The 18689-nt window shown below is 40.4% G+C and overlaps 1 long non-coding RNA gene across 1 annotated transcript; it reads left to right on the forward strand.

Moving 5' to 3' along the window:
• Positions 1 to 1513: 1513 nt before the first annotated feature.
• Positions 1514 to 14675, forward strand: LOC147750752 (uncharacterized). The gene is made up of 4 exons (XR_015299828.1): positions 1514 to 1565; positions 8239 to 8262; positions 10856 to 10931; positions 14476 to 14675. It is a non-coding gene; the product is annotated as an uncharacterized LOC147750752 (long non-coding RNA).
• Positions 14676 to 18689: the final 4014 nt, after the last annotated feature.

The following is an 18689-nucleotide window of genomic DNA, read 5'->3' on the forward strand; positions in this document are numbered from 1 at the left end:
GTTCCACAATGACAAGTGTTGCAGGACGGCAGAGTGGGCAGCACAAGGGCTGCATAGCACTTCCTGCATAAGTAAGTCTCAAACGTGCCACTGCTGCTGGACGTTCTTGGGAGAAGACGGTGTTTACCTATCTAAAATGTAGCGTTTATTTCTTTAACAAACGGTTTGGTTTATCATAGGTTACTCCAACACTAACGCAGTGTAAGTGTATTATTACTGGGCATGGCAGTATCAAGGTAGGAAGGATTCATGCGTGAGTCAGATCTGCCTTTGGCCTCCAAGGATTCATGCGTGACACAGGTCTGCCTTAGGCTCTTCAAGGAATCATGCGTGAGTCAGATCTGCCTTAGGCTCTTCAAGGAATCATGCGTGACAGAGGCCTGCCGTAGGCTCTTCAAGGAATCATGCGTGACACAGGTCTGCCTTAGGCTCTTCAAGGAATCATGCGTGACACAGGTCTGCCTTAGGCTCTTCAAGGAATCATGCGTGAGTCAGATCTGCCTTAGGCTCTTCAAGGATTCATGCGTGACACAGGTCTGCGTAGGCCCTTCAAGGATTCATGCGTGACACAGGTCTGCGTAGGCCCTTCAAGGATTCATGCGTGACACAGGTCTGCCTTAGGCTCTTCAAGGAATCATGCGTGAGTCAGATCTGCCTTAGGCTCTTCAAGGATTCATGCGTGACACAGGTCTGCGTAGGCCCTTCAAGGATTCATGCGTGACACAGGTCTGCGTAGGCCCTTCAAGGATTCATGCGTGACACAGGTCTGCCGTAGGCTCTTCAAGGAATCATGCGTGACACATGTCTGCCTTAGGCTCTTCAAGGAATCATGTGTGACACAGGTCTGCCTTAGGCTCTTCAAGGAATCATGCATGACACAGGTCTGCCTTAGGCCCTTCGAGGAATCATGTGGAGCCAGATCTGCCTTAGGCCCTTCAAGGAATCATGCGTGACATAGGTCTGCCTTAGGCCCTTCAAGGAATCATGCGTGACACAGGTCTGCCTTAGGCCCTTCAAAGAATCATGTGTGAGCCAGATCTGCCTTTGGCCCTTCCCTATGTCTGCTGCTGTCAGGCTCAGGAGTGGGTCCTGCCTCTGTGTGAGTCTTGGATATGTTCACACTCCTGGGAGCTATAGTGGCACTTACCTTTCTGCACATGTGCTCTAGATGCGTATTGGAAATTCACAAATAGTCAGTTGCAAAAGCAATAGCAAGAATGAAAATGAGGATTATATTTATAACATTCTCGTTAAAGGCTTTGAAATGAAAGGTGTATTAAAATCTCTTTTATCTGTGAGCCAGTAATATTTCTTACCAAGCTAAAATGGCAATGATAAATTACTCTTTTTTTTCATTTTAGTTTGGTAATCTACTTCTATTACAAGAAGTCACATATGCTAAAATTAACTATTGTAAATTCTAATCGTGTGTGCCATTTGTCCGCTGCTTGTTAGTTTTATCCTTGCAGTTTATTATAAAAGTATCATTCACTAATTTCTCAATTGTCTTTTAGATGAAGCTTGGTCTTGAAGAGCCGGCGTTTAAATTAGTGTGCGGTCTTCTGGTAAGGGATTTGTTTTTATGTAGCACAAGCATGCTTGCTGGTATTGCAGAACCTTTTGTATGGTGTGTTATGTTATTCAGATTTAAATAGCGCACGATTACCCAAACGTGTCCTTGTGCTGTCCTGGGGTCGTCCTGGCGCTGGCGGTGTCCTGGCACAGGCGCTGTTCTGGCTTGTTTAACCTCTTTCCAAGAGATGAGTCCCACTATTTCTCTCCTTTTAGCATGTGGCTTCAGAGTTGTGTTCTAGTAGCCTGTAACACAACAGCTTGCACTTAAGCTACATTTTGAATCTTAAATTATGTTCATTGCTTGCCAATAAATCTAAAATAGCAAACCAGCAGTGCACAAATTCCTGTGGAAACTGTGCATGATGCACCAAACGCAAAATAGTTTTAGTACCTGTAGGCATCATGCACAGTTTTGCTCCACAATAGACAGTTACATGTGCACTGTGTGCAAATTGTACATTCCAGACCTCAGAATAATGTATAGTGCTCTGATATCATGTTTTTCCCTTGATGATGTGCAAACTAACATGGTGGAGTGTTCTGCATGCAATTCATGCCAGATTTTACCTGGCACTCATTGTGCTGGCAAACACTAACCGTTTGTGTTAGACCTGACAGCCTTAGAGTGGTCTTCCCCAAACTTTTTGCTTACCTCCTCCATTTTTCCGATTTCGTTTTTGCTGGCTTTAGGACTAAATGCATTTTACCTCTGCTCACCTGTGCTAATGTGCTTGTGCTCTCTCCGCTAAACATGGCATTATGTGCTTACCCCAATTGACATATTTCTTTTACTTATAAGTCCCTAGTAAAGTGCACTACATGTGCCCATGACCTCTAAATTAAATGTTACTAGTGGGCCTGCAGCACTCCTTGTGTCACCCACTTAAATACCCTTCTAACCATTGCTCAGGCCTGCCATTGCAGAGTCTGTCTGTGCAGTTTACACTGCCATTGTGATCTGGCAAGATAAACTCTTGCCAGGCCTAAACCTTCCCTTTTTACTCATATAAGTCACCCCTAAGGTAGGCCCTGGACAATCCAGAGGTCAGGGTGCAATGTATTTAAAGTGTAGGGCATGCTCTTTTAAGTATTACATGCTCTGGTAGTGTAAAACTCCAAAATCTGTTTTTCTCTACTGCAAGGAATATCTCTTCCATAGGATAACATTGGGTTTACCCTATTACATTTTTTAAGTGTAATTAATAATTGTGGATAGATAGACTTTTCAAGTTTGGTGTCTCTGGAGTCACAATTTAAAATCAGAATTCCTGGTGAAGTCAGATTTTAAATAGCAAGTCTGAAAATACCACTTTTAGAAAGTTGGCATTTTCTTACTTGAGCCATTCTGTGCTTCCTGCCCCTTTCTCTGAATCCATGTCTAGGGTGGGTGACGGCTGGGCTTTGTGCATTCCCTCTAGACAGCCACATGTAAAGGGAGCCTAGGTGTGACTTGATGGGCCATCACATTCTGATGGGCCATCCTAGGCTGGATGGGAGGTAGGAGCTGGGCACAGCCTCACACTTACACCTGAATAGACTGTGTCCTGACCCCACATGAAGGACTGCTCAACCCCCTGTAGTGAATCTGGAGCAAGGGTAGGAAGGGAGGACCTCTGCGAACTTCAAAACCATGTCTTTGAAGTCTCCCCCACTTTAAAGACACTGCATTACTGTTTCAAATGTTGCACACATACTGTACACATTGTCTCCTAAGCTACCAGAGGTTGATCATAGGATTATTTAGGGTGTTCTTGTGACTTACCCTGACTAAGATTGTGGTTACAGCTTGGACAGGGTGCCTACCGTGCCAAACAGGAAACCAATTTCTAATAGCGTTGACCATTAGAGTGATGTTATTATCCTGATTAGGGCATGAATGGGAGTTGTATCCAAATTGGGATTTGCATGGGAGGGGAACGAGCACCCTCTCTTCAATCTCTATTGGCTCATTTCGTTGCTGCACCACTGCTTCATTTAAATATCTTTGTGTGGGGCACACTCATCTGCAGCAAAGTAGCATTTGAATTAACCTTAGTGACTCCACTGATCATAATAGTTAGTGGCTGCCATCTCTGGAATGTAGTAGTGAGTGTGTGTAGCAATAACTTTGAGCAGATGCATTAGAATGGAGATGATACTGTAGTAGTCATAGCTTGTTATCAAGCTCACTGCTACCATTCTACGTGTAGGCTGTAGGTGTTTAAAAATAAGGGCTTTAGGGGCATACGTATCAAGCCGTTTTCCAGTTCACAAACGGGGCGATTCTCAGAATTGGCCCATTTGCGAACGGGAAAAGGACTTTTGAGATGTATCATCCCAAAAGGAAATCACAAAATTTGCGATTCTCTATTTTGCGATTGTGTTTAATGAATCGCAAATTGCGATTCCTCAAATGCAATGTAGGAGGTACAGAAAAATTGTGATTTGGCCCTAAGGAATCGAAAATTACCACCAACTTCAATTTGGTGGTCATTTGCGATTTCTTAGAAAAATGCACTTTTGTGCATTTTTCAAAGTGCCATGTGGCGCACATACATGACCTTAGGGCATGTATGTGCACCACATGTGCTCACATACATATATCAGGGGTGCAACAGGGTGTCCTTTTGACACCCTGGCACCCTTTAAATTTTTTTCCCAATTTGCGATTCTCTAATTATGAATCGCAAATTGAGAATGTCTTCCCATTCATTCATATGGGTCTCCTAGCCCATAGGAATGAACGGGAAGGTATTCCTTAAATGTGATTCACATTTTGCTAATTTCAATTAAGGAATGCCAAGGAATAGCAAAATATTTGTGAATTTAATATTACATCCCGTTTTGCGATTCTCATAGCGATTCTCTAAAAATTGCTATTTGAGAATTGCAATACCGTTATTTTATACCTATGCCCCTTATTACTTAAAATAATTGATAATTCTAGCCCCGTCAGACATTGAACACCAAGCATGCACGTCAACCAGAAAAGTGATGACTCAATAAAATGTACAGACAGACCATCCACTCTCAAATCATATTTAATAGCAAATGTCAAAAATCCATGCATTTCAAAACTCTTGGAAACACAAATAATGTAAACCATGATTGCTCCATTAGAGAAGAAAAAACAGTAAGAGGTGGCAGTAGGTCAAAACACCTTCCACATTGTCTCAGTACAATTTTTACTGTTAAACATTGACTCTATTTAGAAAAAACACACAAAAAAACTCCTCATTGATATTTTGAAGATTATACTAGCTTCTCTGTCAGATCTGTCATAGTGTTCATGGCATAGCACATAGGAAATAATATTAGTTCAACAGTTGTCAACTTGAGCTCTTAGGTTCCTTCATTGTATTTTAATCCTTACATAGCATATGTGATTTAACATCTCATTGTTCTATAATAACACAGAAATACTGTACATTTGAAATGGTTTTAAATAATTTTATGAGAATTAATCATTTTATCCTATGTGCTTGTACAAGTTTTTTTTTCATAATGTCATTTTTTGCAAAGATTTTTATGAATCATGCAATAAAGATAATTACTTACTTACATTGTCTCAGTATCACTGACAATCATCTGGTTTGTGTTTTGTAAAGAATTAATTTAAAAAGCCTCCTGGTTGTTGTTCTCTGACCATTTAGAGACCGTTGTTTAGTGTTGACCTCTCTTAGAGATGTATGAAGGTTTTCTAAACAGGGAAAGTGCCATTTTGACAATTTATGTAAGCAGCCATGCCACTTTTTGCTACAGTACAGTCCTGTAATAATGACCAACAACAACACATTTGTTGCTAAAGCTTTATGATGTGATTTTCTTCCTTAGGGTGGACATTAGCACCAAACTACTTATTCTTATGAACTGTAGTTGTGGTCACTCCTTGTTTGCTTGTTATTACAGTGGTACACTGAGAAGTAGCACAGTTGTGAGTTTTTCCTTTTCTTTATTGCTCCTCATGCATGAAAAAGCATTTTCTGACAGTTTGGAATAGCATTACCAGTGCTACAGATCCTATTGAGGGAAAAATGGAAAAACAGGTCTGGAGATTTACTCCTTCACCTGAATGCATTTTTCCATGATTCACAAACATTCCAAGAAATAAACCAGGCACAGGTTTTCAGGCGCACTTCAGAGAATGCAATTTAACTTTTTTTAAAGACTCGTATTCCCTCTTTGTAGAGGTCTCCATAATGGAGACGTCTGCAATGGTTTAATATGGTCCTCTGTGCTAATGCACACTTTGGATGTATGACAGAGTTTCGACAGACAGAATTTCGACCTACACAAATATCGGCGTAATTATATCGATTGCAAGAATATCGACACCCTATGTACAACATGGTAAGTACCAAAATATCGAAAAACATAATATCGATGTTAAAAATATCGTTGTCAAATATATTGTTTTTTCTGGGGTTTAAAATAACATGAAAAATACTGTAAATAATACTTAGAAATTACTTAAACATATTTAAATATATTTAATAATGGTAAAAAAAATAATAATACATATTTAATTAAAAAAAAAATATTAACAAATCATATATAATATATACTTACTTAACAATAATTACTATTCCCCCTCCAGTGGGTGCAACAGTAGGAAAAACTGACCCTGAACCCAAAAAATATCCCTTTACCCAAGAACTGAAAACTGACCCTGAACCCTAAAAATACCCCTTTACCCAAAAACCCAAAACTGACCCTGAACCCTAAAAATACCCCTTTACCCAAAAACTGAAAACTGACTCTGAACCCAAAAAATACCCCTTTACCCAAGAACTGAAAACTGACCCTGAACCCTAAAAATACCCCTTTACCCAAAAACTGAAAACTGACCCTGAACCCTAAAAATACCCCTTTACACAAAAAACCAAAACTGACCCTGAACCCTAAAAATACCCCTTTACCCAAAAACCCAAAACTGACCCTGAACCCTAAAAATACTCCTTTACCCAAAATTAATTAATATTACAATTAAATTACTTCCCACCCTATTCCCCTAAAAAACCCACAACCCCCTCCAGTAGTAAAACATATAATTTAGTTAAAAATATACATAAATTATCAATTAATTAATCAATTAATCAATTAAAATAATTCATTGCCAATTAATATTTAATTGCAAAATAAATAAATCATTAAAAAATAATTATTTAATTACAAATAAATTACTTCCCACCCTATTCCCCTAAAAACCTACAACCCGCTCTGGTAGTAAAACATATAATTTACTTTTATATATTTTCTATTTATAAAAACATATTAAACACATATTATAACAGTTAATTTAAATACTTAACTAAAATTTCTAACACATATTAGTAAATCGAAATTACTTACATCGATATATATGCTATCGATATAAGTAATTTCGATATTACTTACCTTAGGGTCGATATTCTTGCCATCGATATTCTGGACATCGATATTCTGTCCCTTCGATATTAGCAACTCGATATAAGTGTAAGTCGAAATTAAAGATTCGATATTTTGACTGTGTACCGCACACTTTGATGCGAGTTTCCTAAAATTGATGCAACCCTGACGCAAAAGTCTATTTGGTATTTACAATTCCACACTAGTGATGATTTGCGTGGCCTTTTTATGAAGAATGAATGCAACACATTTCACTACCTTGTGTTACTTTGTGTCAGGGAGGTATTCTATAGGCATTCCAGTGTATCCACCTTTGGATTTTGCCGCAAACTCATATTCACAAAGAGAAGTAGACATGAGCTTACGTCAAAATGGTGCTTATACCTGATGCTGGGTTTACAAGCAGAAATATCTTTATTTCTCTATGTTATTTGTTCTTAACCTGTGTACCCTATTCTGCAGGACACATACGAAGTGAAAAATATTGATTTATTTATTTTATAGTTTTATAGAGTGCGAACCAGACCCGTGAGGGTATCAGAGCGCTTCACAGGCTTGAGGGGGAGGAATACAAATCGTGAGGATGGGAGGGATCACATTGGGAGAGCAAAGGAAAATAGCCTCAAAGAATAGTTCTTTTGTGTAGGAAGTAACAAGTACAAATACTACCGGACCACAAAGCAGTTACCGTTGCACTAAGGCGCATTGGTGCCTGAATTGTCCGTATGCAGCATAAAGTGCCTCAGCACGTGGGGAAAGCAGAAATGCACCATTTCTTTGAAGATTTGGCAAAGTTCTGCTCTCTACAGGTAACACAATGCAGCACACCAAATTTGCCTGCTGCATTGCTCTACTTCTTTGGAAATATGCTCCCTGGCTTTCTCGATGGAGAAAACATATTTCCATAAAGAGAAGCACTTCCCCAATACCCACGCCAAATGTAGTGTTGACCTGTTCTGCTTCTAATCCTAGAAGTGGGGCTATGCCAGCCCTTTGATTAAGTAAATCTATGACCATTTCCGTGATGGAAATTTGTCGGACTTCCAATTCAAAAAACATATTGGAATGCCCTTTTCCCTTCTATTGAGTGGGAATTACGAGTACAGATAATTTATGCTTGCCAAGCATCGATTTATACATTTCTGGCAGTTTTTTTTTTTTTTAATTTACATTCACAACCGAATTTATGTATGAATAAATGTCTCCAATATTTGTTTTAGTACTGTTGACATTGCTAGTTTTTTTGTTTTTAAAAGAATTTTACTCTAAAGTCACATCTATGTTTTCTTCCCCTAGGGTGATGCTCTGGTGCAAGTAGCGGTAAGTTCAAACCAACTTTTGTCAGTATCACCCAATGTAAGGTCAGAGACTAAACACAGCTATTTAATAGTGTCATTTCTTTATTTCGGAAGTGAGCAGAGCGAGTTACCTTTCGCTCTTAGACCATTATTAGGTGTGTTATGCAAAGCAGAGGGATGCCGGCCTGTCTCGCAGAGATTCATGGTTGTTTGAAAAACATTCATCATTTTAGTGTTGAGTTCAGTGTGACTGTCACACATCCCAAGGGCAGTCTTATGGCTGCTTCTGGGGTCGGGTTTGTGTCTTTAACAATGGGTTTTTAAGAGCGCCACGGTCTTCACGTGCCCTCACCACCATGCTATGACACTGGTGAAGTAAGACTTTATCATTACTACCTTTAGTAAAATGATCGATGCTGTTTCAGTCCTCGTCACCTTTCTCTGCCCTTGAGGGCAGGTGATGCCGTGAGAAGGAGCCATATGAGATCACATGGTACATGGCCAGGATATGGAAATGCACGTGTGGCAATGTTTTGCAGCCTACCCAAGTCATGCTTGGCTTTGCAATAATTCTAACATGTTCTCTTGAGCATGCACACGCCATGCGCATGCAGTCAATGTCAAAGTTGAACGGTGAGAGCGCACTGTCTATCAGCTCAGCTGCCCCTTATTCTGTGAAATAATGGGGTTTTGTGAATCCTTGTGTAAGAGGAAGGCACACGGGGCACAGACTTTGTAACATTGACCCTGCCATACCATACCATGTCTGTGGTGAATGTAGCTAGTGGACATATGGTGGGTAATTATGTCATATGCCAGGTCTGTAGTTGCAAAGGTGGCCAGTGACTCATGCCTTTGGGAAAAGGTCTTTGCCACAAGAAACGTCATGGAAGAGGTTGGTTAATTCAAAAAATGAAAGTGCCTTCCCGTGGTTCATAGATTCAAACTGTCATTAGATGCCACCACTGCATCTCTGCTCTAGGTCAGTGTAAGAGAACAGCGGAGACAATGTCCATTTTAGGGAAGGATGAGCAAGTGACAGGAAGAGTTTAAAGACCGTGCCAGGAATCAGCCTGGGACTGTGCTGTATGCCCCACACTTGTCCCTGACACTTGCCCCACTGCACTGGCAGAGGGAACCTTAAGGTAAAGTTCGACGAGGTCACCCGATTAGTTAATAAATACACACAGCTCAAGTAAGTCGAAAGACTGGCACTGGATTCTTTTTCAGTGCTTTCGCATGAGAGGTATCTGGGAATATCCAACCATTCTGGAAAAAGCAAATAGCTTTATATATTCTACCAGGATTACATTGTAAACATATTGCACTGGTATTACACTCTGATAACAATTTGAAAGAGGATGTGAAATAGTGGAAAGGTGGAGTCTTTGCAAGAAAGATTATTAGAACTTGTGCTGCTGAGCCAGCAGTTTAGTGAATTCAATTTGTATCACAGTCTTTCTTTGCCTAATACGCCTTTACCTCTTGACTTTGTATTCCAACTTGTTATAATAGCATTTGACTGTGTCTGTCTGTCTATACGAAAACTGTTCAGATCCAAACTATCAGCTTTGTAAGGGCTTTCCGTTCACATGAATACACACTACTGAACTGCTTTAAGGCAGTCTGCCCGCACTGGGCGCAGACCTGCAAAGAAAGGGTCATCTGGGGGGTGTTGTGTTTATCAATAACTTGTGATTTAAATTAAGAATGAGGAATTCCTTCAGCATCCAGCTTGCTTTCAGGCAGCAATTAAAATGTCAAGATAACTCTTGTAGTTAATGTTTCTACTAGAGAGAGAGATCAGAGTTTTGTCTAGTGGCAATTTTGACTCATCATACAGTAGCACAGAGGATTAATATGCCTTCTGGCAGGAACAGATCTGTATTTTATGTGTAGCAGAGTGGTTTAGTAAAGCCAGCCTTTACAGCGCTTGAAAACAAACAAAATGCATGTGAAAGAGGGGCTATGGAGTGATGAGGTTAAGTTTTACTGGGTGGTAGTGAGGGAATCCGAGGAGGAGGTCATGGATGCCCAAAAAGATTGTCGCTCCAGGCGCCACCAGCACTAAAGTCGGCCCTGTACACACTTAAAGTCATACATTAGACAGAGCTGTCCCAGGTGCTGGTGGTGTCTGGAGAACAGGCTGTGGTAGGCAGGGTACAGTTCTTGTACTGCAATGAGTGAACTCTCAGGAAGAATCAGCTCTATGGTAGAATTCCATGCTACTTCTGACCAGAGCATTGCAGCATCGTTCAGTTGTGAGCGCACTGACATTCTTATAGGATTCTTCACTCAGCTACATCTATATTTACACCTTTTTAAACGACAGAACCATGTTCATAACGGTTGATACTAAATCGGGGAGTCTTTTTCAGCGAGGGCATCCCTTTTCGCCTATTCAGCATTTACTGTATGTGATGTCCTAATGATTACAGAGTTACTGACAACAAATATGACAGCTATGAATTAGATTATTTTTTTAATCCTAAACACGGTTAGCAATGTGCTTATGATGGACTATAATAGTTTTGCATTCTTACATTTTGTTATCTCAATTTGTTTTAATGACACATTTTTCTTTGAAATATTAATTCCCTATTTTTCTTTACCAGGGTGCCCTTAACAACTTGCCTGGCCTTTTAGGAGGACTTACTGGCGGCGGTGGCAGTGGTTTACTTGGAAAATAAGGTAAATAGATATTTCATATCTAAGCTTCACGACAGATCGCGAATACGTTGGAAACAATATATTTTTGTCTACAAAAAAATCAGTGTTTTAGTGAACACAGCATTGACACAGCAGGAGGTGATTCTGGCTCACAGGCCAAATGGATATTAAACATTTACTCTACTACTGTAAACGTTCTATCTTGCATTTTTTTCAGGATTTCGAAATTTTAAATGCAGGCATATATATATCAGGAATGCCTGTGAATGTATATGAAAGTGGCGCCTCCCTTCCATTTTAGATTGCAATTCCTGACTCTGGCTTTACTTTCACTGTGTGACACTGGGCGAAATTCATCATTCTCAATTGCAGTCGTTTATACTAGTGAATAGTCTTTCACTTAAACTGGGTCAGATAACCTCTTTATAACATGCCACCAGCATCCTTAGACTTTGTGTAATAGGCTGCTAAGGGGATTTAGCAACCAATTTGTCCCATCAGAAATGTTCTATAAAACGTATTGCCTAGAACTGAACGGTGATAGTGAAGACCCCTCTTCATATCTTGGGCCTCTAATGTGCAGCCCTTTCTAAAGAGAAGTGGGCACTGGAGTTACCAACACGAGGCTGCCATATTTAACAGCGCTTCACAGCGATTTGAACATTCTGCTGCGGCACAATACAGTGCTGCGCATACCTTGAGATAGCACTAGTTGGCCTCACGGCTCTTTCATGCTGTGCTTGTTGACTCTAACCTTTGGGTAGTTACACTCAATCAACACACCAGGCTGAGGATGGTTCATATTGCACTCAAGTTCTATCACCCTGTCAAAGAGGGGTCGCATAGTCAAGTGTTGCAGCGTCAAGTTGCCTGCTTCAAAGGTCCAGCTCAACTAAGGATGGATGCCATAGGTCCATCACTGGGAGGTTATTATTGAACTGCACCACCAGGGGTCTGGGAGAGGGTAATCTAGACATATCTGGCCTCCTCTCAAACTCCCCACTTGGACAGAGCCACAAATGTACAACGAATCCCGGGTGGCCAATTTCTAACTCCCTTGATTGGCAGTTTCACTGAACTGAGTTCCATAGTGGGAAGACGAAATATATGCTATACATTAGTTCTGCAAGGCAGAGAATGGTAATAGAAGAGTCTAAAAATTATCGATGAAGTGCTAAATGCAGAAGATAATACATCAGTGACAATATTAGCTCTAGGTCGAGGAAATGTTATAGTTTAATTCTCATCTGGATTTAGCACTTCTCACAGAATCTGTAGATGTTTTAATTGCCGCTCAGCTCTAAATCAGGCCCTACTTATATCAGGACCAAGGCTAATTTATAGTAATTAGTTGTTGTCTAACCAGGCATTTCATATCCGGCGGCAGATCCTTCATTGGAGCGGAGGAGTGCTCCCCCCCGACTGACAGTGCAGCAGGCATACAAACTAAAATGGTAATGAAGAGATTTCATTACCTTTTTATTTTTCAGTTCAGCTGAGTCAAGGTGCAGCGCTGGACGGGGCCATTGCAGCTGATTGGCAGAAGGAAGCAGTGGTAGTTGCTATTCCAGTTTAAAATGCGCATCACTTTGTCCGACTGTCTTGCGACAGCCAGACTGACCTTCGCATTTTAAACTTCTCTAACCTGAGGTGTCTTGGACAGCTGGCTGGAGAACAGGCACAGGCACCCAATGCCTCAGGGAGCTTTGAGGCAGGCGCTACAGCCAATCGTGGTGCTTATTTAATGCTGGGCAATATTAGCAGCAGCATGAGAGCAGCATCAGGATTGGAGCCTTTCCACCTCTAGTAACACGTTCTCGTTCCCTCTTTAGTCTTGGCTGCTAATTAGCCAAGCCATAGGCATGGCTGTTAATGACCTCCCACTCTGAGGTCGTGAAGGGAGTGGGAGCAAACAGTCTCTGGCCCCAGAGCAGAACCCTGGAGGATACTGTCAGGGAAGGAGTCTTTCAAGAAAAATACACTAGTTTGAGTAATCGAGTGTATGTGCACTGTAAGTGGGTCCAACATTTGCACCACCATTTTAGAAAGCAAGCGGCCACTACTGAGAATGTTCTGAATTGTTGGCTAGCTTAAACTTTCCAAGACAAGTTCTGAATAGATAAGTGATACTATATGTGATTCAACCAATCACCAGGCATAGTCTCTGATATGGCCGATTTAGGAAAATCAGAAGGCACTGTGAGGGTGCAAATCTGTGGATATCTATGTGCAAACACATGGGCCAATGTCATCTGGTTATAATACTAATATGAAACCTTTCCTTACCTTTTTCAAATAAGCAAAACATGATTTATTATATCAGACATTAAAGGGTAACCACAAATAAATGACAATAGGCAAAATCAGTACGAAATCAACAGCTTATCTTATCAGGTTTTTGGAATTAAAATGTAACTAAAACTAAAATTCCACAGAAAGTAAATGGTTGTATGAGTGAGTTTGGATGAGAATCGTATTCAAAAGCTGAAATAACTGTTAGTGGAACAATTGTAAAAAGTGTATGAGGTGAGGTAATCAATCAATCAGAGCATTTGTAACGTGCGCTACTTACCCATGAGGGTCTCAAGGCGCTGGGGGGACTGCTACTAGGTAACAGCTAGTAAATATGACACTGGACAGGAATCTAAAAGAGGGTTGGTTATAATAAGCACCTCACTGAAAGAAATGAAAAGAATAAATAGAAGAATGAGGGCTGCTACACAAGCTAATTAGAAGAGTAGGGAAATTAGGATTCGAGCACATAGGTTGAAAGTATGGCGACTGCTGAGGTTACCTTAGCAATTTATGTTACAAAAAATATTTAAAAAATTATAGATCAGAGCTAAACGGTTTACTTCAAATATAATTTTAAGGCAAATGGCTGTTTTCTCTGATTTTGTATTTAAAATTAAATGGTTTGAGATATAAAATTGAAGACCTCGTTTTTATTTTAAAGTGAAGGTAGCTGTAGTAAAATATATATTTTGCATGAACACTTTGGTCATATTTTTATTCCATTTGTAATGTTCTCAGTCATACTGTGAAATATTAATTAAGCTTATCCCTAATGCTCATTAACTGTATCGCAGAGTCCAATTTCAATTTAAAAGCACGATTCGTTCGCACACCATGTTGGTAAACAACAGGAAATTGAGACCATTGAGATTTATTTCTCCTCTATAAAGGTGTTTGAACATTTATTTGAGTGATATTTAATTTTGGAACATTTTCTAAGTTTGATCAAAGTTGCTGCTCAAAAGGATTTTTGTTCAAAATCAACACTGTATATGTTTCCAGAGCATTCACATTAATTTCTTCAAAAATGCGCTTCATACACAAACCATTCAACCCTCCACAGCTCGGTGCTGAAGAAGGCTACAGCTTTACAGTTTGAAATGATCAGTGTTGACATACACACACTATCAGAATTTATATTATACCTTTGTGCAAAATAACAAGATACAGTGAGCTAGATCATTGCTTAACAATTCTCTTCAGGCCATGTTGTTCAGGTTTTTTCCTCAGAGATGTCTTTATAATTACTCGCTTTTTGTCTCTCTTTTAGGGGATCACTGGATCTGATCTAGGTTCCTGCAGAATGATTCTACACACATGCTAATTTCTGGTTTCTCTAAACTCCTAACTTTTCATCTGTTAAAATGCAATTGATCATCTAAGATGTCAACTCACCCGGAATTTTGACAAATCTCCTCTTATGCTCTTGTTTCCATTCAATGATTGATTCCAATAAAACAACCAAAAATTGCATAATCTTTATACGTTTTTGTGTGATTGAGATTTACTGTGTACAGTGTGGTTCTCCTTGTATACAATGTTGATGTTTTTAACAAAGGGGAAAAGAGGGGGAAGATAAACAGCGGAAATGAAAAACTTCACAAAGCAAAAATCCACTCACAAAAAAGTTATTATTCATAAATTTCAGGGTAAAGGCCATTGTTAGAAATGGGGGTCTGTAGTTGGCAGAGGTAGGTACCTTTGTCCAAATAGGGACCCTTGCTTCTAGTCAGGGTAAGGGGGATACACTTCTAAAATAACCGCTGCTCACCCTCTTGGTAGCTCGGGGTAAGCAGACCGGCTTATCTTTGAGGGAGTGTGTAAAGCAATTTTGAACATATACAGCAATACAGTGAAAACACTACAAATGGACTACACCAGTGAAATAAAAAAGTAATCTTTATCTAAGCCAAAACAAGACCAAACAACAAAAATCCACAGTACAGTAATAAAAATATGACTTTCAGATGTTAGAAATAGTTAATGTTCAAAGAAAATTGCAGATGGGACACTTGTTTGACAAAGAACCTTGGATGCGCCACACAAGCAAACAAAATGGGCCACAGGGAAGGTGATGCATTGGTTCCTTTCTCCAGGGAAGGTGATGCGTTGGTTCCTTACTACAGCTCAAGGGAAGTGATGCGTTGGTTCCTTACTGTGGAGGAAGTGATGTGTTGGTTTCTTACTGCGGTCAGAACTCCCAGCAAGGAAGTTTAGGGAAGCTGGGGTGAAGTCTTTGTGTACCTGAGACGTCAGAACAGGGGGCAAGCTTAATTCAAGCCCTTGGAGATCTTCATTATAGCAGGGGACACAACAAACAGCAAAGTAATTTTTTCCTTTCCTTGGCAGCAAGTAGCCACTGCAGGCCAACCCCAGACAGCAAGCAGCACAGAGGCAGTATTCCTCCTCAGCTTCTCCGGCTCTTCTCCTTAGCAAAGGTTTCTCTAGATTCCCAGAAATGATCTAAAGTTCTGGGGTCTGGCCCCCCATATTCATACTTCAAATTCCTTTGTTCTCTGGTAGCAGAGATGCCCTGTGCTTGGTCAAAACCGGTTCTGTCCTCTCTGGTGCAGCTTCCTGGCAGGAGGTGGAGATAAAATTGTGGAAGGCAGGCCAGGCCCATTCAGGTGAAAGGAAATCTCCTCCACTTACTATAAATGCAGCCCAGTTCTATTCAGCCCAGCCCTGCCTCATCAGCTCTCTGAAGCCACTGCTCCTCCCCAGCCCCTGCCATCCAAAAGCTAGACATGCAATACCCAAACCTAGCAGAGGCACACTGGATGGCATAGCAAGAAAATACCTACTTTCTAAAAGTAGAATTTTTAGACGTAAAAATCACCCTCACTAAAAGACACAGAGTCCAGGCATACTAAGCTTTATATTCCTACCTTGTTCCCAGGGGTACGTATGCTTATAAGATGTTACAAGCAAACTCCCCATTCTGTCCTATGGGAACAGGTAGCCTTGCAATAGTGTAAAACAAAATAGGCAGTAATTCACTATCAGGACATGCCACACACATCAGGGTATGTCCTACCTCTCAAATAGAAAAGACTTACTAGCCAACATGGTAGTATACACTGTGCACTGGATTCCTAAAGAACCCACGTCAATTAATTATTTAAAATTTCAGTCGTACAATGGAAAAAATAAACCAGTGTTTCAAAACAAATATTGTATCAAGTTATATCTTCTTATGCATGATTATACATCATAGTCATGTCAGGAAAATGTGGTAGATACTCAGATATACATCGTATCACTTGGAAATCATAACATGCAGTCATTACATCATGAAAAACACATAAAATAATATTCAAAATGCTTAAAAGAAAGCCTGATACATTTCGGGACTGGACCGTCACTTCGTCAGGGGCAACCTGTGAACAAAAACATCAATGTTACAATAACAAATAGACTTGCTGACTGATTATGAAAGACAAGACGTGGGTGCCATAACATAAGTTTATAGAGATGCATGAGTTCAAGGGTGTCCATCAGTGCCAAACTAATATATGGTGTATTAAAACATGTCCACCCATGTGCGATTAGTGAAGTAAAGAGAAATGTGAGACCAGACAGGTGAACAACATGAGAGACATCTTGTAGTGTAGTTTCTATATTCCCAATAGGCTCTCGCATTGGAATAACATAAACAGCAGTGTAGATGTAGGACTGAGGTCATCTAGGTCTCTACTGACTATGTTAGACTTAATTAGTTTTTGGCATGTAGCTCAGAGGTCACTAGAAACTTTCTCGAATGTTCAGGAAAGGGTTAACCGTCCTGATTTAGACAAGAAGGGATTGCAATACTTATCATAAAGTAAAGTGCGTACAGTAAAAGTAGTATTATGAAATAATACTGTAAAAGCATTGATATGGTTTCTTAGCCATATGATACTTTAAAATGTATAAAATATATACATACATAAAAACATTGACTAACAAACTCAACTGGTGCTTCTAAGATACGCCTACCCCGGTGTACCTGACCTAAGCCTAATACGTGGGAAGGAGTAAGTAAGTTGCAGTTTTAAGTTAAGTTAGGTTTTTGCCAAGTATAGGAATCAAGAATTCTCTCTAAGGTTTTAATCAGCTCCGTACATTGGTTATAGACTGAAGGTTGTCTTGTATCTCGCTTCTCAGGACTCGATCTCCCAGCAACCCGCGAGGGTGACTTGGGAACACCGGAGCTGGATTTCTCAGCGTGAGAAAAGGCAGCTTCTCCAGCGCGTCAAAAGGCAGGGGCGTCTTCCTTCGGCTCTGGCATCAGCTAGGCTTCGGATAAGTAGATAGCCGCTCTGCTCTACACCACCGTGTGTTTGCTTAAGGCACTGTTGGTATATTTATACCTGAAAGGTGCCGGGTTTGACGTAAGGTTGGACATAAGACGTCACTAAGAACTAACAGTTCTTTCTGGACTGCAGGAGTTCTTATGCAAATCATAACAAAAGCAGGGGGAATTCCCGGGCTGCTGGAGGCTTGGTTTGTTTAAAGAATGCGTTGAGCTTTCTAGGAGTCTATGGGAGTAGCCTTGCCGTGTTTCGAACTGCATGGGCTATTACTAATTATGGATATGATTCTTATGCCTTTATAAGGATACTATTTGTTATAACCACATAAGGGCATGAACCTGGAATATCGAATTAGGGTCCTAGATAGAAATACAACAATCTGACTAATAGAATTCTTTGTATACTATCTTGAAATCACACGTGGTGTGCAACGGAACAACCAAGGTATACAAACGCCAGTGTAAACTGTGAACAATTATATCAAGAAGTACTTAGCTGAGTTCAAGTATCAGACTTTGAGGAAGTCCAACTCCGATGTTGCAATGATAAAAATGAAGGTGTGAGAAAAGAAAAGCTAGTACAAACGGTGGATGTCCCACAGGGAGTGAAAGAGTCTATGCTCACCTAAGGGGAAACACAGGTTCCCTTCGTTGCAACGCGAGGAGGGTGGAATTAAGGGGCTAAAAGAGGACAAGCGAAAAAAGGTAAACCACTGTTCTCTATAGACAATAAGATGGTAGAAGCGAGCGAATGAACACTCACCCCTATTACAAGGGCGTGGGTGCCCAGTGATCAATATCGTGTAGTAATGCTGCAGTCGGGTAATGAGTATCTAGAAAACAGATAACCATCGTAAAAAAGAAACAAGGTGCAGTAAAATTTGAATGCAAGTATTGATATAGGTGTGCTCCTCCTTCCCCTTCACATCTACTACCTCTCACATACACTGCATCCTGTCAACAGGGGTACCTTGGGCCTACCTACCTGCACCAGGAAGGAATGCAGCGGAGCGGGTTGGTGAGCCAGACTGCTCTGAGAGGTAGAAGCAACACTACATTGAGTGTCCATATACTCCGCTGCGGTCTGATGAAGCAGCACTTGAATCCTTAAGAGGTTGGCTGTTTTTCTCCGGGGCAACATCCTACTGAGAGAAGAAGTGGTATGCAGAACGACACCACACACTGTAGAT

This window comes from Lissotriton vulgaris, chromosome 1_1 (genome assembly GCF_964263255.1).
Source record: "Lissotriton vulgaris chromosome 1_1, aLisVul1.2, whole genome shotgun sequence".
NCBI lineage: Eukaryota > Metazoa > Chordata > Amphibia > Caudata > Salamandridae > Lissotriton > Lissotriton vulgaris.